We start from the raw sequence: 19,715 nt of genomic DNA on the forward strand, positions 1-19,715 counted from the left end.
ATTGATATGGTTAAATTAAAATCTATTTTGCTAGCTGTTTTTTTGTTCCTTCTGTTTTTTCTTCTTTTCTTTTCTTTTTCTGCCTTCTCTTGTTAGCCTGGCTTGGGGGTGTGTGGAGGAAATGGTTTCTATTGTTCTGATTAGGCTGTAGTCCTAGGCAAGCACTATATCACTGAGTCCTGAAGCAGCATCCTTCCCAGTGATCCCATCCCTCCCCTGGGTCACTTCTGAATCCAGAATGTATACCCATCCTTTCCCCAGGAATTAAGATTTTTGCCCTGTTCCCTTATCTTAGATGTAATGGGATTTTACCAGTATCCTAAGAGTGATAATGTTTGCTCCCTTCTACATACATGTCACACTAATTAAGGCTTCTGTTCATAGGGGAGGTAGGGAATAAAGGTCCAGGTAGAATTTCTCACCCCTCTCACAGCAGTTTCTTTTCCTCTCCTCCAGCAATTCACTACAAGGGAGATTTTCTGTAGACTCTCCCAACCATTTCTGTGAACCTGTGATGGGGTTCATGGAGAAATGAGTCTAAGAAAGAAAGTGTGATCTCCTTTTATTTATTATCCCTAGGGCTTTGCCCTCTTCTACTAGAGTTCATTAGGCCAGATTCCACCTATTCAACAACCACCTTAGTTGAATTCATACAGGTATGTTTCTTGCTTAGGTAAGTCAGAGCTCTTATCTCATTTCTCCCTGAAGATACCTATCTCTTTCTCGATTTGGGGCCTGCTGCGTACCCAGCAACGTTAGGACTCCAGTGAGCTCAAGAAAAGTTGTGAACTTTCTATTCGTAAAGATTTTTTTTCACTATAAGTTTAGGAACAATCCTTCCCAGCTCTCTACATCTTTGAGAAGAAACTAGGAGTCTACCTTCTTATAGGTACTTCTGCATCTTTTGCAACAGCAAACAGAAGAAGGTACAGCAGTTGGTCAGGGTAATCACTATCCTCTTGGAAACTTGCTTAAAGAGCTTTAGGAATGACAGATGTTCCAAAAACATCTCTATCTGTTGTTTTTGAGAAATGTAAGATATATGGGGAAAATCCTATAGGAGTTAAGTAAAGTACAAATAATGTACCAATTTTTCAAAAAGTGGAGGGCAGAATCTGTGTAAACTATCAGTCAGTTATAATCCAGGACAACTGTCTTGCTGAAAGCATCTACCAGCCTGCAATTGCCTGGCAAAGAATATGATGCCACATAGTAAACACCATGGATAGTGAAGAATAAAATAACTCTAGAGGCTTTCTAGTCCATTTAATTTCAGAATTGTTCATACATGTCACTACTGAGTGAGAAATATGACAGGCAACTAATTACTCAAAATTAGGCCAATGACAAAAATATTATACTTATGTTTTATTATTTATTCTAGCTTCCCCAAAGGTAAGTCTTGTCATTAATCATTAACTACTCCATATATTATTATTATTAAAAATGATAATGAAACAACTACAATTTAGTGACCACTCACTACTAGCCAAAAACTATCCTTAGCTAATAGCAAACATGTTCTCATTTCATCTTCACAACAACTCAGTGAGAGAAGTGGGACTCAGAGGGACTAAGAAACTCGTCTAATCCACAGAATTAACATATGCTAGAACTAGAATTCAATCCCAGGTCAGATTTTAAAGTCCTTACTTTTAACTTCTGAGCCAGACTATCCCAGATGATGTTAATTATTTCCTGTGCCCCATTGAGTATTTCCTGCTGTCATTTACAATGCTGGAAAAGGTCCATCCTTGCATAAGAAAACAAAAGCATCAGAAATGCCTTATTGGCTGAGTCCAGTTGTCCAGCCACAAGGACATTCAGTTTCAGAATGGCAACAAGGGACTATTTGTTGAGTGAACATGACAACTGACCTTTCTGAGATTGGTTTGCAAAGAGGGCATAACTGTCCTCCATGTTTTTTAAACGTCTCTCTCACTCTCTCTCTGTATACATATGTACGTATATATTTTATATATAATATATATATATAAAAAATAAACTACAACTAACTAAGAATAAAGAGCCCTCTATAAGATTTCTACCATCTCTAATGAGGAAACATAATGTGATATTCTAAGATCATCTTAGATACCTGGAGCATAGCAACAGCACAGCAATGAGTTTCAAAGACAACAATGTGAACAGCTACCACTAAATCTTCAGTTAACAGAGTCAAGCTATACTCAAGTATATTTCACCTAACCTAAACAAACCTGTGTAAAATAAGATAGCAGACTACATAGGAAAGACAGTAACAAGCAGTGGCAATTGCCTGCAAAGTAAAAAGGAAGAGTGCTACAAAGGGCAAGGAGAAGTAGTCAATTCAGGGAAATTCAGTTCAAGGGTAAATGTAAATAACCCTCTGTAACCCCAAGATGGAGGGTCACCTGCCAGGATCTCTGAACTATAATACAAAGCAGTAACTAATGCTTCCCGACCTACTGCAAGTCAAGACACACACAGAAAATGAATCTATTCAGATGACTCATGTGCAAGTCAAGATGCACACAGAAAATGAATCTATTCAGATGACTCAGCAAGAGGCAACTGATCCAGGGGCTTCTGTCACCCCTCAAGCCTGGCCTGGTTTCCCTGAGAGGTGGAGATGGAGGGATCATATTTCCACACACCTGTAATCCATTCACAACACACCAGTGAGCTTTTGTCCACCAGGTGGAAAGCTCTGCAATAACTTGTGTCAACAAGAAGTAGTTCCATTATGTTTGGTCTACTCCACTTAAGAAGTTGGGAAAATACAAAATATCACAGAATAATATTTCCATCAAAAGTAGTTAAATGTTAAAACATTTTGATGCTTAGAGGGCAAGCTTCAGTTAGAAAAATTAACTCTTGGAATGCCTCATTTCCTGATGATGCAGAAATACAAGGTGTGACTGTTCTGTCTTTTATTGGGGTTCAAGGTGTATCTATCAAATCATTCTGTTATCTCAAGGTATTTGTGAAGTCTGAATTAACCATATCAGTACCATGATGGTTTTAAAGTATTATTATATTGGATGACCATATGCTCTTATGATGGGACACACTGGAGGTAAAGGTATTAATAACTACACTATAATCACTATAATTACACACTGGAGGTAAAGGTATTAATAATTACACTATAATCACTGGTATAAGACAGGGCTGTCCTAGGAAAACCATTTGGTTACCCCAGTATTAGATCATTCTCCCTATTTGGTCCTAACCTTTTTACAGCAAAGAAAGCTATGTTTATATTCTTCATTAAAAGCATAAATAAAAATAAAATAGTGCATGCTAGTAGCAATAAACTAAAAACTGAAATCTATAGAACAGAAAATAAAAGTGGTACAATTTATTAGCCCTGGAATCATTCTTTCCAGAGATAACCTCCATTAATGGTCTTCTTTCCAGTCCTCTTTACATGGGGAGAATTGATCCCCCAACATTATTATCCAAAGTCAGATAAATGGATACTGGGTGGCCAAAAATAATAAATATATATTCTATACACAGAGTTCACATGGAGCCTACCCCTCTCCTGCAGTCTTGGGGTACAGCATGTGATTTGGTTCTAAACTGCTGAGCACAACACTTTCTTCCTGGTCATGATGTTGGTTCAAGGTGGTCACAGGACTCTTTTAGAGCCAAAATGGTAGCCACTAGCCATATGTAGCTATTGAACACTTGAAATGTGAACAGTACAGAGATGTGATGTAAGTACTATCCAAAATGGTAGCCACTAGCCATATGTAGCTGTTGAACACTTGAAATGTGACCAGTACAGAGATGTGATGTAAGTACAAAAGACACACTGCATCTCAAAGACTTAGAAGGAAAAAAGGAACGCAAAATATCTCACCAATAATTTTTATTTTGATTACATGTTGAAGTGATGATGCATATGGCTCACATTTTATCTCTAGTGGACAGTGCCAGTCTAAAACATTTGAACCATTGATAAAGCCAGGCCTGAGGGTATCCCTGGTCATGGACTTTTCAGATATGTCAACTAATAAATATCTATTTTGCTTAAGAAACTTCCGATTGGACGTTCTAGCACTTGCAACTGAGAATCCTAACTGGTACACTGTATATGTAGAGTCATGCCATACATTCAAGACTGAACAACCAATCATGAGCACTTGTTCATGCCAGCACCTTAAGAGTAGTGTGCCCAGATCTGCACAAAGTATTCCATATGTGGACAAATCAACTATTGTTTTTATCTGTTAACACCACTGTATGTGTCTGGGGTGTGTCACCAGCTTTCTTTCAGGTCTTCCAGTGCCACAGTCTTCTTATCCTGGCCTTTGCACTTACTTTACTTTCTGCATGGAACACGCTTTCCTCTCTTTCACTTGCCTGGCTCCCTCTTATTACTCAGGACGCAATTTAAATGCCACCTCCTCAGAGCTGAGTTTCCTGACCACTCTATTTTGAGTAGGTCACCCCTGATATTGTCTCTCATAGCACCACATCTTCTCTATACGGCATGGACCAAAATATGTATTAACCTCTGTAGAAGGCTGTTTAACATCTACCTTCTCCTTCCCCACCATACCATACCCTGCATCAATGCAGAAGCCATGTATATGTGGTTCACCCACTTGTCCCCAGCACCTGGAACAGTAACTAACACATAGTAAGTGCTCAATCAACATCTACTGAATGCCAAGAATGAGTGTTAATGAGTCCAGGAGAAGGAGGAAGTTCAGGGGAAGATGAAGTAATGGGGAAAGGGAACCAAGATAATTCAGTGTAACCAAGCCACTGATGAATGTTGATTAATGCCATCTAGAACACTCAGAAACAAAGTATGGATGAGAACTGACAGAGGAAGAGCAAGTCCAGAATGGAAGGATTTGAGCAGTTAGTGACTGCCTGGACCTTCCTCCAGGCATAAAAGCAAATGGTCAGAGATACAAATGATGAAGCCTGCAGTTCAAATGCATTTCTGAACTCCACACAATGAAAATTATGCTGAGATTTTGCTTTCTGTTAGTGACAATCTGGTTCTTAGTCTCATTGTCATAACCTAAATACAAAAATATGGGGGAATCTGAGTCCCACTGTAGGAATTTTCATCAGACTCTGCTCAAAGGCAAGATCATATTCTTTGACTTCTGCATTGTGGAGCTTCTCATGAGCCTGACTGAAATGCTGCTGTTCATATCAAAGCCAGCCTTTCTGGACTTCATCAAATATCTAGATCCCTTCTATTTTCCTCTTCACATTCTTGTTCTCACATGTGATCTTTGCCACTACCCTGCTTGCTTACCTCAGCTTACCTTATACCTTGGAGGGAGCAGTAAGGGTTTTTACTAAAACCCTTTAGGATTGATAGATGATAGCCTCTAATTATTTCTCTGGAGATAAGGCCTCTTTTTAAATGAGAATGGCTTTTCTTTTTGTTTTATTGTGATATATATTTTTAATTCATTTATTTTATAATGGAAAGTTGATCAATACAAAATAATTCATAAACCAAGCACCCAATTTAAGATCTAGCATTTTATTTTGGAAGCCCTCTGTGTGTCCCTCTTTGGTTTCATTTCATTTTTTAAAGAATGCAAACCACTTTGTTAGTGAACTCCAGAATTTGGGAATAGAGGGGTTAGAACCTTAGAATTTAAGAGATGTGGTGCTGTCCACCAGGCAGGTGCTGACGAGTCTCCAGAAAGGTGGGAGAGCCACCACAGTCTCTCAGAGGAAAGAGGAAAGTGCTTAGTCCTTTTTCTTCTTTTTATTTTTTCCTTCTTCCACTTTGATCTCTCTTCTTTCTTCCTTTTTAAGAATTACTACACCTCTTCTCTTCGCTGGTAAGACAGGGAAGTCAACAGAGCTCCACGATTCTGTCTCCTTCCTTTTCTAACAGATGGTTTCCATTAGGGCTTACCAGGTATTTTCTCTGAACAGAATCAAACATGCATTGAAAATGTAAACATCAGGATCATAGAACTAGCAGCCCTTTATTTATTACATAAATACAAAGATTTTATAGCTGGAAAGGAACTTAGAGATAACTAAATCCAATCTTCTTGTTTTAGACCTAAGAAAACCAAGACACAGGACTTGCCTGAGGTTATTAAGCTAAATATATATCTTCCATCTCCAAATCATTGTTTTTATTTCCCATTTTTCTTTTTTTCTTTTTATTTATTTTTTATTTCCCATTTTTCAATTCTCATTATTAATATATTTTTATTATTCATAATTCGATCACATTATTGACTATTTTACTTTAGTCTGAGGCACCTAGCCTTAGGCTATTAGTATTTTCATTTAGTACTATTAATTACAAAATGATTTTTGAACCATACATAAAAGATATACTCACATTAATGTAAAATACTTTGTTTTATTCTTAACAGCCATTTATGTCAGAAGTCACTAAATATTCAATCATATTTTTCTGATATCCTGACATTCTCTGCCTCATATTTCTACTTCTAATGAAATATATAATTGAGCTGAATTTTTTAAAATATAGATACTTCAGAATACTTCTAAATGGTGAGTGAGTCATTATTTGTCATATCAGAAATCTACAGATTGCTAACATTCAATTAGTTAACCAAAAACCCCAAATGCCCACTAGGTGCCCAATACTGTTCCAGGCATTTTTCTTATGTACCCTCTTTACAGTGAAAATGTTTAAATTTCAGATTTTCAAGAATCTTTGCATGTACATATGTATTTGCTTATTTATTTTATTCAATAAATTTTATTTCTATTATTCTCAAGGCACTATGCTAGGCACTGTTGGAGGTGAAACGAACTCTTAGAGAACATACTATCAAGAAAGAGAGAAAAATGTTTACATAAATATCTACAATATGTGGCTTAGGAGAGTGATCCCAAACACAAATGGCCACAGAAGCCAGGTAGTCAATGTAAATGCATGAAACACGTGGTGTAAAAGGCAACAGGGAATGGGAAGGTTATGGCGAGCTATAAAATGAATGTTGCCTCTAAAGAAAAAAATTGAGAATGAAAGGAGAGAAGATTTGAGAAGGTGGGGGAAGTGAGAGAGCACAAGTATAACCGGAGAGCATGAAGAGAGAGGATAAAGAGAGAAGCTGGTAAAGATAGAGGAGAGAGAGAGAGAGGACAGGAGGAAAGGGAAGGAAGGAGGGAGGGAGGGAGGGAGGGGGGGAGAGAGAGAGAGAAAGAAAGAGAGAAAACATCAACACCAAAAGGCAGGTAGAAGAGGAAACCCAGCAGAGTACGGTGTCCCAAAAACCACAAGAGGGAACATTTCAAGATGGTCAAATGTGTCAAATTTTGCTGAAAGTATCCATTGGATTTGACATCACTGAGGTCACTGATAACCTTGACAAGAGCAGTTTCCATGGTGTGGTGAGTTAGAGGCCAGGCTGAAACACACTGAAAAGTGAATGGAAGGCAGACAGCATGAAGGCAATTCTTTCAAGAAGTTTTACTGTGAAGGGAAGCACAGGAATGGGGCAGTGGGTAGAGTAGGGCAAGCAGTCAAGGAAGAGGTGGTTTTTAAAAAGACAGTTGATGTCATCAGGTTTGTCTACTGATGGGAATGATCCAGAAAAGGGGGAGCCATTGATGGCACTGGAAGACGATGGCCAAGGAGCCGATCCTAGAGAAGGGGAATAGAATCCAGGCACACATAGGAAGAGTGGTCTATGATCTAAGAAGGAATACTTCTTCCATCACACTACAGAGAAGAAGGAAAGGGGGTGTAAATGCCAGCATGGTGATAAATTTGGTGGTGGAAGTGTGAGGGAATTCCCATCTGATGGCTTCAACTTTCTACATAAAATAGGGAAGGACATGGTTTGAGAATAAGCAGGGAGGTTAAGTGAAACTTGCAGAAGGGGAAAAAGTGTGAAGTAATAACCTTGGGATTGTGAAAGCAGGCCCACTGGAGAAACATAGTAGAAAATACAGAGCACCCGGTTATGATCTGGAATTATAAATTTAAGGCACAACCAGACAACTTTTTACTTTGTCCAGCAAAGTCCAGCTGATCAAAAGGGCATGGAGAAGCCATGAATTGCCCACACATCTTGAGAAAACACCGTTTCTAAGCCATAGATCTGCGCTGGGGTCTGAACTTCTGCACTTCTAACAAGCTCACAGGTGATCTCTCTGCTACTGGATCGCTGGACCACACTTTCAGTGGCAAGTGTAATCCACCAATTTCCTTTGTCATTCTTTTCTCAAGTATTTCAGTAGGGGACACAGCAGATCTGTCACCTCTAAGTCTGAAAATAATAATATTAATAATAAAAATTAAAACCTCAAAAATAATAGAAAAAGGGAGGAAGGACATAGAGAAAGAAGATGATTTGGTTTATCCAACTGTGGCTGTATTAGAAATATATTTTCTTGCCCTTCTTCTTATCTACATTTCCAGCATTGGCAGTCTCATGCAATCTCACAACTTCAACCACCATCTTTATGTGGATGTATGATGTCTTTCTTAGATCCCAAGGCGCAATTAACACATCCACATGGGTGTCCCATAAGCAACTCAAATGATAAATTGTCACCTATATTTGCTCTCCTTGATCTTTTCATCCTTTTACTCTTCTCATTCTCATTGGCCTCCACATTTAAAGTTGTTAAGGCCCGCTGATTTATCCCTAAAATATCAGTAGTTTCTGTGGATGCGAATTAGAACTACACCAAGACACCATTTCCCCTTATCAGACATGCAAGAATCCAAAAGTTTGGTGACATACCCTACTGGCATGACTGTGAAGAATCTGAGACTTGCATGCACTGTTAGCAAGAATGCAGAGTGGTATAACCCCTGTGGAATTTTTTTGCAATGTATGGCCAAATTACCTAAGCCTTGATCCTTTAAGCTAGGAATCTATCCCAAAGACACACTAGCAATATATAAAATGATACATACACAAAGCTATTTATCAAAACACAATTTGTAACAGTAAATAACTGAAAACAACCCCCAAATGTCCATGAATCGGGGACTAGTTGAATAAATTATGATGCATTCATAAAATTGAGAATTATATGAATAATTCTCAGACACAGAAAGGAGTGAGGAAAATATATATTGATATGAAGGAATGTAAGTGAAAATACAAAATTCAGAAGAATGAACATAACATGCTACTTTTTTTTAATATAAAAAGGAAGATATATACATATTTGCTTATATTTTCTTTTTTTTTTTTCTTGAGACGGAGTTTCACTCTGTCGCCCAGGCTGGAATGCAGTGGCGTGAACTTGGCTCACTGCAAGCTGCACTTTCCAGGTTCACGCCATTCTCCTGCCTCAGCCTCCCGAGTAGCTGGGACTACAGGCGCCCACCATCATGTCCAACTAATTTTTTTTTATTTTTATTTTTTAGTAGAGACGGGGTTTCACCGTGTTATCCAGGATGGTCTCGATCTCCTGTCCTCGTGATCCGTCCGCCTTCCAAAGTGCTGGGATTATAGGCATGAGCCACCGCGCCCAGCCACATATTTGCTTATATTTTCAAAAAGAAGAAATGGAAAGATAAACCAAAAATTAATAAAATGGGTTACCTATAGGAGAGAGGAAAGAACAATGGGAAGGAGATTTAGGTGGAAGCTGGATCTCTTTGAATGTATCATATTTTATAGTTTTAAGTTCAAAAGCATGTAAATGTTTTGCATAATTTAAAAAAAATTAAATAGAAAATAAACAAAGTAATCCATAAAAATCAAAACAATCTGAAATCCTCAGTGGCTTCCCACTACCTGCCTTGAGTCCAAATTCCTGAGCCTGAATTCATTGATCTCTTTAGTCTGCCCAGCCAAATATTCCCACTTCACTTTCTGAGGCCCCCTTCTCCATCTTCTCTACACACAGACAAACTATTAACATTATCTGTGTGCCTAATTTATTTTGCCAGCTAGACCATACTTCTTTGAGGATGTTTTAAGTCTGCTTTCAGCCCAGAAATAAACACCACTTCCGTTTTAGTAGGACCTCTTGTTTCCAGTCTGGAAATAATCCACACCTCGAACCTCACCTGTGTAAACTTTAGCAATACTATAGACACGACCAACTCCTAATGCATCAGGTGGGTAACTCCTCCCACACAAATATCTGCCTACCCTCAGGAATATTTTTTGTCTGTGGTACCTCAGCCTATCGTTGTTTGACTAGCTCTTCAGAATCTACATGCTTCCTCTCATTCTTAGTGCCCCCTATGACCATCTACACTGAGCAAGATTTATACAATTATGTTGTATCTAAGCCCTGCAACAAAAGAGTACCCATTCTTCCTTTTGTTATCAGAGCAGGAGTGCTAGATGCACTAGGTACTGGCACTGGCGGTATCACAACCTCTACTCAGTTCTACAGACTATCTCAAGAACTAAATGGAGACATGGAACGGGTCGGTGACTCCCTGGTCATCTTGTAAGATCAACTTAACGCCCTAGCAGCAGTGGTCCTTCAAAAGCGAAGAGCTTTTAGACTTTATCACCAAAAGAGGGAGAACCTGTTTATTTTTAGGGGAAGAATGCTGTTATTATGTTAATCAATCCAGAATCGTCACCGAGAAAGTTAAAGAAATTCAAGACTGAATACAACATAGAGCAGAGGAGCTTCAAAACACCAGACCCTGGGGCCTCCTCAGCCAATGGATGCCCTAGATTCTCCCCTTCTTAGGACCTCTAGCAGCTATAACATTGTTACTCCTCTTTGGACTCTGTATCTTTAACCTCCTTGTTAAGCTTGTCTCTTCCAGAATCGAAGCTGTAAAGCTACAAATTGTTCTTCAAATGTAGCCCCAGAGGCAGTCCATAACTAAAATCTACCATGGATCCCTGGACCAGCCTGCTAGCCCATGCTCTGATGTTGATGACATTGAAGGCACCCCTCCTGAGGAAATCTCAACTGCACGACCCCTACTGTGCCCCAATTCAGCAGGAAGCAGTTAGAGCCGTCATCGGCCAACCTCCCCAACAGCACTTGGGTTTTCCTGTTGAGACGGGGGACTGAGAGACAGGACTAGCTGGATTTCCTAGGCCGACTAAGAATCCCTAAGCCTAGCTAGGAAGGTGACCACATCCACCTTTAAACACGGGGCTTGCAACTTAGCTCACACCCGACCAATCAGGTAGTAAAGAGAGCTCACTAAAATGCTAATTAGGCAAAAACAGGAGGTAAAGAAATAGCCAGTCATCTATCATCTGAGAGCACAGCGAGAGGGACAATGATCAGGATATAAACCCGGGCATTCCAGCCGGCAATGGCTACCCTCTTTGGGTCCCCTCCCTTTGTATGGGAGCTCTGTTTTCACTCTATTAAATCTTGCAACTGCAAAAAAAAAAACAAAACAAACAAACAAACAAACAAAAACACGGTACCATGCTCTCCTCCTCCACCAGCCCCTAGAGTATTTCCTACAGAAACTTTCTTCCCTGGGAACACTTTGCACCTTGGACTTTGTATAACCAGGAGTAACACATTGGTGATTAACTTAAGAGGTGTTTTAAGATTCTGATGCTTGTTTCTAATCAAAGCTTTGTATCGGCATGGATCCATAATAATTGCATTTGTGCTTCTGAGTAGAATGCTCTATCCCATCCATGCCTTCCCCTCTATTCTCACAGGAAAATAGAAAAATCACTATGCTGTGAGCTACTGCCACCTGGGAAGCATTTACCTCTGACTCAGTTTTAAAACTTTGCATTTTGTACTCCATTAATATAACATGTAAATAATAGGGGACACTATGTGAAGAGGGCAAAGAGATATGTGGGAACTCTCTCCGTACTTTCAGATCAATATTTTGTAAACCTCATACTGCCCTAAAAACATAAAGACTATTGGTTTAAAAAATAAAACTTTGCATCTGAAATTCTTTGAGTTGCTGTTATAGCAAATGGTCTTATTGGTCCATACAAGTAAAAATGATACTCTGTTAACAGGGAGATATGTTCTTGTTTAAACATGTAATATATCTGGCCAGAAATTGAAGGCATATTGAGCTAGTCAGTTACCATTCTAACCACATTTGAACTTTAAGGAAGAAAAATAATTAGAATGCAATCCCCTAGTTTCTGCTCCTGACTGTGCTGGAAATTCCCACATTTCTAACACATAGCTTTGCTTCTGTCTTGCCACTTAGAGAGTATCATGAGACACATTAAAGTCTTTGACCATAAAAGCAATTAAATACTGAAAGAAGAAGGGAGCATTTGAAATGCCCTTCTAAGAATTATTTAAAACATGGAAAACAAGCTTACACTTCTAGTTATGATGGAGTTGCATCTATGCAACTCATGATGATGGAGTTCATAACATAATGTTTAGGGGAAAAGGCCAAAAAGATAGCATGCTGTATGATCCCATTTATATAAAGATTAAAACGAGACAAAATTAGAGTATGGCAATATAAGCCTAAATAGTGTTTATGTTTGATGGGTGGCAGATAATGACTGAGAGAGGGCACAAATAAGGTATCTGGTGTGCTGAAATTGTGAGTGATCTTTTCTTGTCTGGGTGGAGATGAGAGAACTGTGTTCATTTTATGTAAATTCTACAAACTGTAAACTTACTATATGTGCACTTGGTGTGTGTATTAGTCCGTTCTCATGCTGCTATGAAGAAATGTCTGAGACTGGGTAATTTATCAAGAAAAGAGGTTTAATTGACTCCCAGTTCTGTGTGGCTGGGGAGGCCTCAGGAAATGTACAATCACGGTGGAAGGCACCTCTTCACAGAGCAGCAGGGGACAGAATGAGTGCCAGTAGGGGAAATACCAGATGCTTATAAAACCATCAGATCTCATGAGAACTCACTCACTATCATGAGAACAGCATGGGGGAAACTGCCCCCATGATTCAATTACCTCCCACTGGGTCCCTCCCACAACACGTAGGTATTGTGAAGAGTACAATTCAAGATGAGATTTGGGTGGGGACACGGCCAAACCATATCAGTGTGCATGCAATATATTTAAATAGTAAGTAACCAAAACATGTAGTTAGAAATAAATTATGTGAACAACTAGACATTCCCTGACAATGGAGGTGGCAGAAACTGGACTGGAAGGTTCTGAAGGCAGCTTTCAACTGCATTTCACTTGCCCTTCCATAAAGCAGCAGCTCTCCTTCAGGGCTCTCTTCCCTCAAGATACACTCTCTCTAGCTCATCTGTCTTCTATATCCAATTTGGATTTTGCAACAGAGAGTTAAATTTATCTTATCAATTTAATCTGTAAGTCAACATATTCATAATCAAAATCTTCATCATCTCTTGCTTCTCACTTTATGAATTTCCTCCCATTCTCTATCACAGATAAGAGGGTGATCAGCTTCCCTGATGTTTAATGTAGAAATCTTATCCTCGCTGCACCATTATGTGATTCCTAGTTGTCTCTCCAAAATCTTCCTCAAATTTATGCCCTCTTCTCCAACCACATTGCTTCCATTTTCTTTTGTTCATTCATTCATTCATTCGTTCATTCATTGTGAAGTGTGTAGTGCCTGTGAGGCCCTTCAAGTGAGGTAAGGATCAGCAGAAGCAAGTTACATCTGGTCCCTGATAACCAAAGCCCTTGACTTTCACCAAAGCCTTGACACTCCCAGTTGCTTTCTATGTAGTCTCATGAAAGTTCCCTTCCCACTTCACTCCTCCCTCTCCATTGCCGCCAATTCACAACTCTCTTCTCCAGCACACATACCCTTTACATGTGTATATGCACATGCATGTAAAGGACATGCACATTATTTAAGTAAGAAAGACAAGTTCATTAAAGATAATTTGGAAAATATATAAAGTAACACGAGGGAAAAAATCCTATTACTCATATTACTGACACCCAAAGATTGTGTGATATTTTCTTCATTTATTTTTAAATGATGATCATCTTTTTTAGCATACAAGTCAAATCATTCCCCTCTTTTCTTAGAAAGTGTCAAGTCATTCCATTGCCTATAGGACAAAAGTCCTTCTTATGAGCAATCAACTCAAAGCCCTTTGCAGTCTAGGCACAGCTGTCCAGCTGTTTTTCTGGTTTCTTCTCTAGTCCCCTGCCTGTCCCCAACCTTGACACATGGGTCCATGATACTGCTCCTGGTTATGGGCTGTGGATACTGGGTCTTCTGTGTTCCTATCTCTGCTCACATTGTTCCCTAGGCCTGCAATGATCTTTCCTGACTTCTTCAGCCTCGAAAACTCCTATTCACTTTTCAAGACTAGGTTCAAATTTCACTTCTGCTGGATCCCACTTGTGTGACACTTGTCACGGTGTGCTGTGATTATGAGGGAGGCAGTGGCAGAGCTGTTAATAATACTGACTCTGGAGTCAGACTGCCTGGGTTCAAGTCAGATCTGTGGCCTGCTAGCTGTGTGACCTTGGGCCAATTAATCTGTCTTTGCCTCAGCCTCATGTATAAGAGGATAAAATGCTAAAACTCTTCTCAGAGTGTTTCTATGAGGATTAAATGAGATGATCTGGTTAAAGGGTAACTTAGCACAATGCCAGGTACATAATGAGTCCTCAGAACATGTTACTTCTTGTAATTGTCAGATGTCTGCCTCTTCCCTCCTAGACTATGCACATCCCATAAGAAATATTTCTTACTTGAATTTGTGGCCCCACCCCATGCTCAGTTTGGAGTACGTGCTTTATAAATGTCTGAGAAATGAACGAATGAGTACATGAATGAATGAGTGAATGATCTACCAAATCTTCCTGACATACTCTCTTGCTCTACATACTTTTATTGTTAAAAGAAACCAAGGAGGAAAATTAGGATAATGAGAGGAAGAAGGAAGGAGATGAAAGAGAGGGAGAAGGAGAAGAGGACAAAGAAGAGGAATACCAATGAATTGCCACTAATAATAATGGTATTTGACTCTTGTGTGTACAAAAAACAGGCATCAGTCACAGTACCCAAGGCTGCAGCAGCCCTTTTTTCTGCTAACTCTTCAGAACCCAGAATATATTGGCCCTTACACTTGGTGCAAAGCTCAGTATTCCATTCTGGCCTCTGGGGAAACTGAGTTGTGTAACTGGTTCTCTACCCAGAGAGACCCTCAGATGGCAGACCACCTGAGGTGACACATCTAAAAGGACTGTGCAGGGCCCACCCGCAAGATTCCAGGACGTGCAAGAGAAGAGTGTGCACCAGGCATCCTATGCAGGGCATCAGCTCATCCTCAAATTCCCCAGGACAGATGCAGCGCTGGATGTGTGGAATATTTAAAGGTTCCCTTGCAGCTGAAGTACCTTGGCAAAACCTGCTTTTACTGACTCCAGATATACTGGCTTCTACTTCTGTTCCAGAGTCAGTGATAAATCCCCAAGAACTCATTAGTACTTTCTAGCATGCGTAAAAGTACAGTAAGCCTTTGTTTTGCTGATTAGGGAGGCTACATACATTTTTAAAAATGGATTATTAAGAAATAAATGCCAACCTTTGCAGAAAAAAAACATTTCTCTCTGTCTCTCATTGAAAACCAAGGAGGCCTTCAGAGACTTCACCTCGGCACAGGCCAGGTGGTTTCACCCAACCCTGTGGGGTCTAGCTCCAACCTGGCAGCTGTTTGCAAGGACAGGCCAGTCGTCATCAAGGCCCTATGTCTCTGAGCAGGGGGTCATGGCCCTTGTGAGTCAAAACCCACACAGAGAACACTGGCCTTTCTGATGCTGGCTGCACCACTGGCTTGCAGCTTTCTGCAAAGCCATTAAACCATGAACTTGGAAGTCAGTCAGGCCAGAGTCTGGACTCCAGCTCCTCTGCCTACAAGCTGTGGCCCAGGGCAGGTTGCTTCATCGCTCTTAGTCTGGGTCTCCTCATTTGTGAAATAGGGGTAATAATAGTATCTATCTATCTCTCAGGGTTGTGGTAAGGATTAAAGATAATGCACAGAAATGGTTCCACAAGCTTGGGACGTGAGTCACACTTGGTAAGTGATATCCATTGTTATTATTCTTTAGGAACCATTTTCTCAGCTTCCAGGGTTTTTTTTTTTTTTTTTTTTTTTTTTTTTTCTCTAGTGTTTCCACTGAGAAGATCAAAATTGAGGCTGGGGAGGCTGAATTGAAAATTATAACATCTAATCGTTAGGAGCATTTTCAATGTTCCATGCACTCTGTTGGTAGTATTTACATGTTTTATCTCAGTTAATCTTCACAACAACCTATCAGCCAGATGCTAACATGAACCCCATTTTACAAAAGGGAGATCCAAGGGTGAAAGAAATAAAGTAACTTACCTTGGGAAAGAGGTAAGGAAGGAAAGAAACTGCTTGGTAGACTGGGTAGGGGTGGGGTGGGAGCCGGTTTAGAAAAATTGTGATGGAAAAAAGAAAGGGAATATTAAGAAGTGTCTCTGTGGATGATGAATTGGTTCCCTCCTATGTTCTTTCAGAGGCACAAGTGAAGACTGGAATTCTTTTTAATTAGTAGCTCCATCATTATTATGAGACCACCTAAGTTTAGAGGGCATAGTTAAATAGGAGGGAAGTACTTTCACCAGAATTGCAAACTGTGTCCTACAACATAAAAAAAAAAAAAAAAAAAAGACCCTCATATTAAAACCAACCACAACAATGACCTCACCGTATTAAGTCCTGCAATGCATCCTGCCATGCAGGGCACATCCTGAAAGGGGAGAAGAGGCAACTAAGGCCTCCAGCTACTCAGCTACACTTAACCACAGTAATCCACCCCTAAGTTTCTCCTGGGGCACAGTTCCTTTTTGTTCTCTCATTTTTGTCCTCTCTTTAATAATGAACGTGTGACTCAGAGGTTTAATGAGTTACCCGGAGAAGTTAACCAGAAGGGAAGCCCATTGAGCAGAGGCATAATTAAAATTGCGAATGGACAGAGGAATACAATCATTGTGGGAGATGGGGAGCACAGGAATGACTCACGGGTTAGGCTGCTTAGAAAAGGGCCTCCGGGACTTAAGTTATTTCTGGGGAAGATCTGGAAATTGAAGGAAAAATCTGGAACTCTTCTACAGTCAAAAGATAGAGAGGGGAGCTGGGACCTCTCCTTTCACTCCTGAATGATTTAGGCTTGTAGCCGGGACTCACTTCCAGCAGAAGGTGAAGAACAGTGAAGGCTGAATTCCCCAGGGGAGTCATTACCTCCTGTGGTGCTAACACCACAAGTGTCTAATGTCAATTACTTCTTGGTTTGGACGTTTCTTGTAGCAAATTATAACAGTCAGCAGAAGGGAAAAAGCAAAGACAGCATCACACTGGATTTTCACTCTTTAGCCCAAACTCAGAAATATTTTGCATCTGTTGAGGCCTGACAGAGAGAGAAACTAAGGAACACAAGCACGCACTGGAGATGGGGCTGTTGTAGTTAACAGAAAGTCCGCATGCAAACTGGGGGCCCATTATCTGTTTTGTGTATGGTAAGGATTAGAAATGAAATGGTCCAGGGTGCTGTGAGTTCTTAGGAGAAATGGAGGCTGATCCTAAGCAAGAAAAACAATACTCCCTAGGTCAGGATCTCTGTAGAGCACCAGCCACAGAAAGCACTTTCCACCTAAGAATCTATTCCAAGAATTTCTGTAACTAAAGCCAGTTCAGACGAGCCATGCTAATGGAGCAGGAGTACCACTTCATCCCACATATCAGATGTTCTAAGTATTAGGATTTACTGTCTTATTTCCATGCTTGTGTTGATGCTTGAAGAGGGCCAAGGTTACCCTCTCTTTCCTCCTAGAATACAGAGGCAATCACTTCAGCAATGTGGAGAAGCAGGTATGACTCAAAAGTATTTCCAGTGATGAAAATAAAAAGAGACAGGAGCCCAAAAGTTAGGTATGAAGTTTGAAATCCATTTTTAATTTTGTTTGAATATAAGCTTATATGGTTTTTGAACAGCGCTGGGAGCAAATTATTGAAGCTACAATATGAATCATGGAGGACAAGGAGCTGGAAGGTGCTCTCACTTTCAGATCTTGCTCATTTAAATAAATCCTCCAAACTCCTTTGTCTATGCTCAGAGTGGACAAGAAGTGAATTGCTTGGGTTGTCTAAAAGACCTTAGGATGGGTGGGAAGGAGCCTAAAATTTTCTTTTAGTCAAAACTGTATGTTTATTTTGTAAATATATGTATGCATATATTTGGAAGTGAAATTAATATATGAAATGAATTATATTAGCATGAAAGGGCTCAGTGATTTATTTTTCATCCTTACTCAATAGCATCAAGGCAGTAATTTATATTTTTACTATACTATACTTTCTTAAGGTCTACCTCCCACTAATCTGTAAGCCACTATAAACAAAACTTAAGAGAACTGTCCAGAGTCCCAAAAAAACTAAAAGTTTTGCCAGAATAATCTTTATACAAATAAAACTTCATTTTATCAAATAAAGTAGAATAAAATCCAAAACTGTTACTATATTCATCCTGATACAATTCCCCCAAAGTCATAATTCTCTAAGACACTGCTAAACAAGTAGGGGTTAGTTTCTCATCAATAGCTGTCAGTAAATAGAAAACTACTGAGTGCAGCCCTAGTCTAACACAGCGGAGCTGAACCACTTGGGGTTAAGTCCTGGCTTCCACATAAATAGCTTAGGCAAGAAAATTAACCTTTCTGAGCCAATCATGCCCTTTATGCTCTAGTCAACCCAAAAGCATCTGGGAGAATGCCATCATGCAAGGACAAACTGGGCAGAAGAAAGAACGAGAAAAGTTCAACGTGCAGTGATCCTACTGTCTAGATTGGACACGGAAAGAAAGCTCAGAACTCTAGTGGAGGAGGATGATTTCAGAAGGGCTTGTTCATGGTCCAGATCTATTCTTAGCTAAAAGATAAGAAGAATACCTAAAAGGTTATAATACAATCCAAAAAGCCTTCCAGATTTAGCCAACTCTCAGTCTGAATCACTCCCTGAGTCAGGGTAGGACATGGCACCAGCTCCCGTCCTTGAACAATGCAGTTACCTGAGTCAGAGGCTATTTTGAAAAGCTAAAACTGATCTACATCTGGCATTTCAAGGGCAAGCCAATTCACCCACATGCAATCAACCACAGGTGAGTTTTCCTTCTATTCATAGATATCCTGGAAATAGGCCTGAAAGTGTAGAAGAGGCAACGTGGAGCAGCAGAGTTGGGCACATTTGGACTCCCAAACCACCATGAACTAGCTCTGAGACTTTGAAAAGTTATTCAACCTCTCTAAACACAAAACGTCTCATCTATAAAACGGGTAGCATAGAAGACTGCCCATTTTGAGTGGCACCCAGGGCAAGAAAGAGCTGCGGCAGCTCCAGCCTGCAATACAAGCAGCCTTGCCATTTGGGCCACGTGACCAGGCACATCTCAAGGCACTAATGGCAGCTGTGGTGAATGAAGGTGCTGTGTGGTGCCTTGGGCATGCTCCAGTAGGAGAATTTTAGTGCAGACTCTGAGGGTTCAGGAGAGAGATAATGCCATTGTAAGTAAAGGATTATGTACCATTCTGAAAACAGCTCCTGGTAGTTATTGGAACTTGGTGAAAACTGAACATCTGAATATGAAACAGCAAGTGACCATATGGGCAGAGCTGAAAATCTTGAACTAAGTACAGTCAGATCCAGCAAGTCATAAGGTCAAGAGGGCCCAACAACAATCCTCATAAAGTAGAAGAGGTACACCCCAGGTTTCACATGAGCAGGGCTGGGGGTCACAAGCTGCAGGGGCAGATGACCAGGCCTACCCCCACCATGTCACTCACCACTGTTGCAGCAACCCTTCTTCCCTCCTAGATCACAACTAT

General features: G+C 40.1%; 1 protein-coding gene and 1 pseudogene across 1 annotated transcript in view; one reads left to right on the forward strand and one right to left on the reverse strand.

Moving 5' to 3' along the window:
• LOC131384044 (syncytin-1-like) overlaps positions 1 to 10,910 on the forward strand; it is a 77,565-nt pseudogene extending 66,655 nt beyond the window's left edge.
• HIVEP3 (HIVEP zinc finger 3) overlaps positions 1 to 19,715 on the reverse strand; it is a 523,062-nt gene that overhangs the window by 430,661 nt on the left and 72,686 nt on the right. The gene's annotated exons all lie outside the window — the stretch shown is intronic.

The sequence above is a fragment of the Hylobates moloch genome, unplaced genomic scaffold (genome assembly GCF_009828535.3).
Source record: "Hylobates moloch isolate HMO894 unplaced genomic scaffold, HMol_V3 SCAFFOLD_8, whole genome shotgun sequence".
NCBI lineage: Eukaryota > Metazoa > Chordata > Mammalia > Primates > Hylobatidae > Hylobates > Hylobates moloch.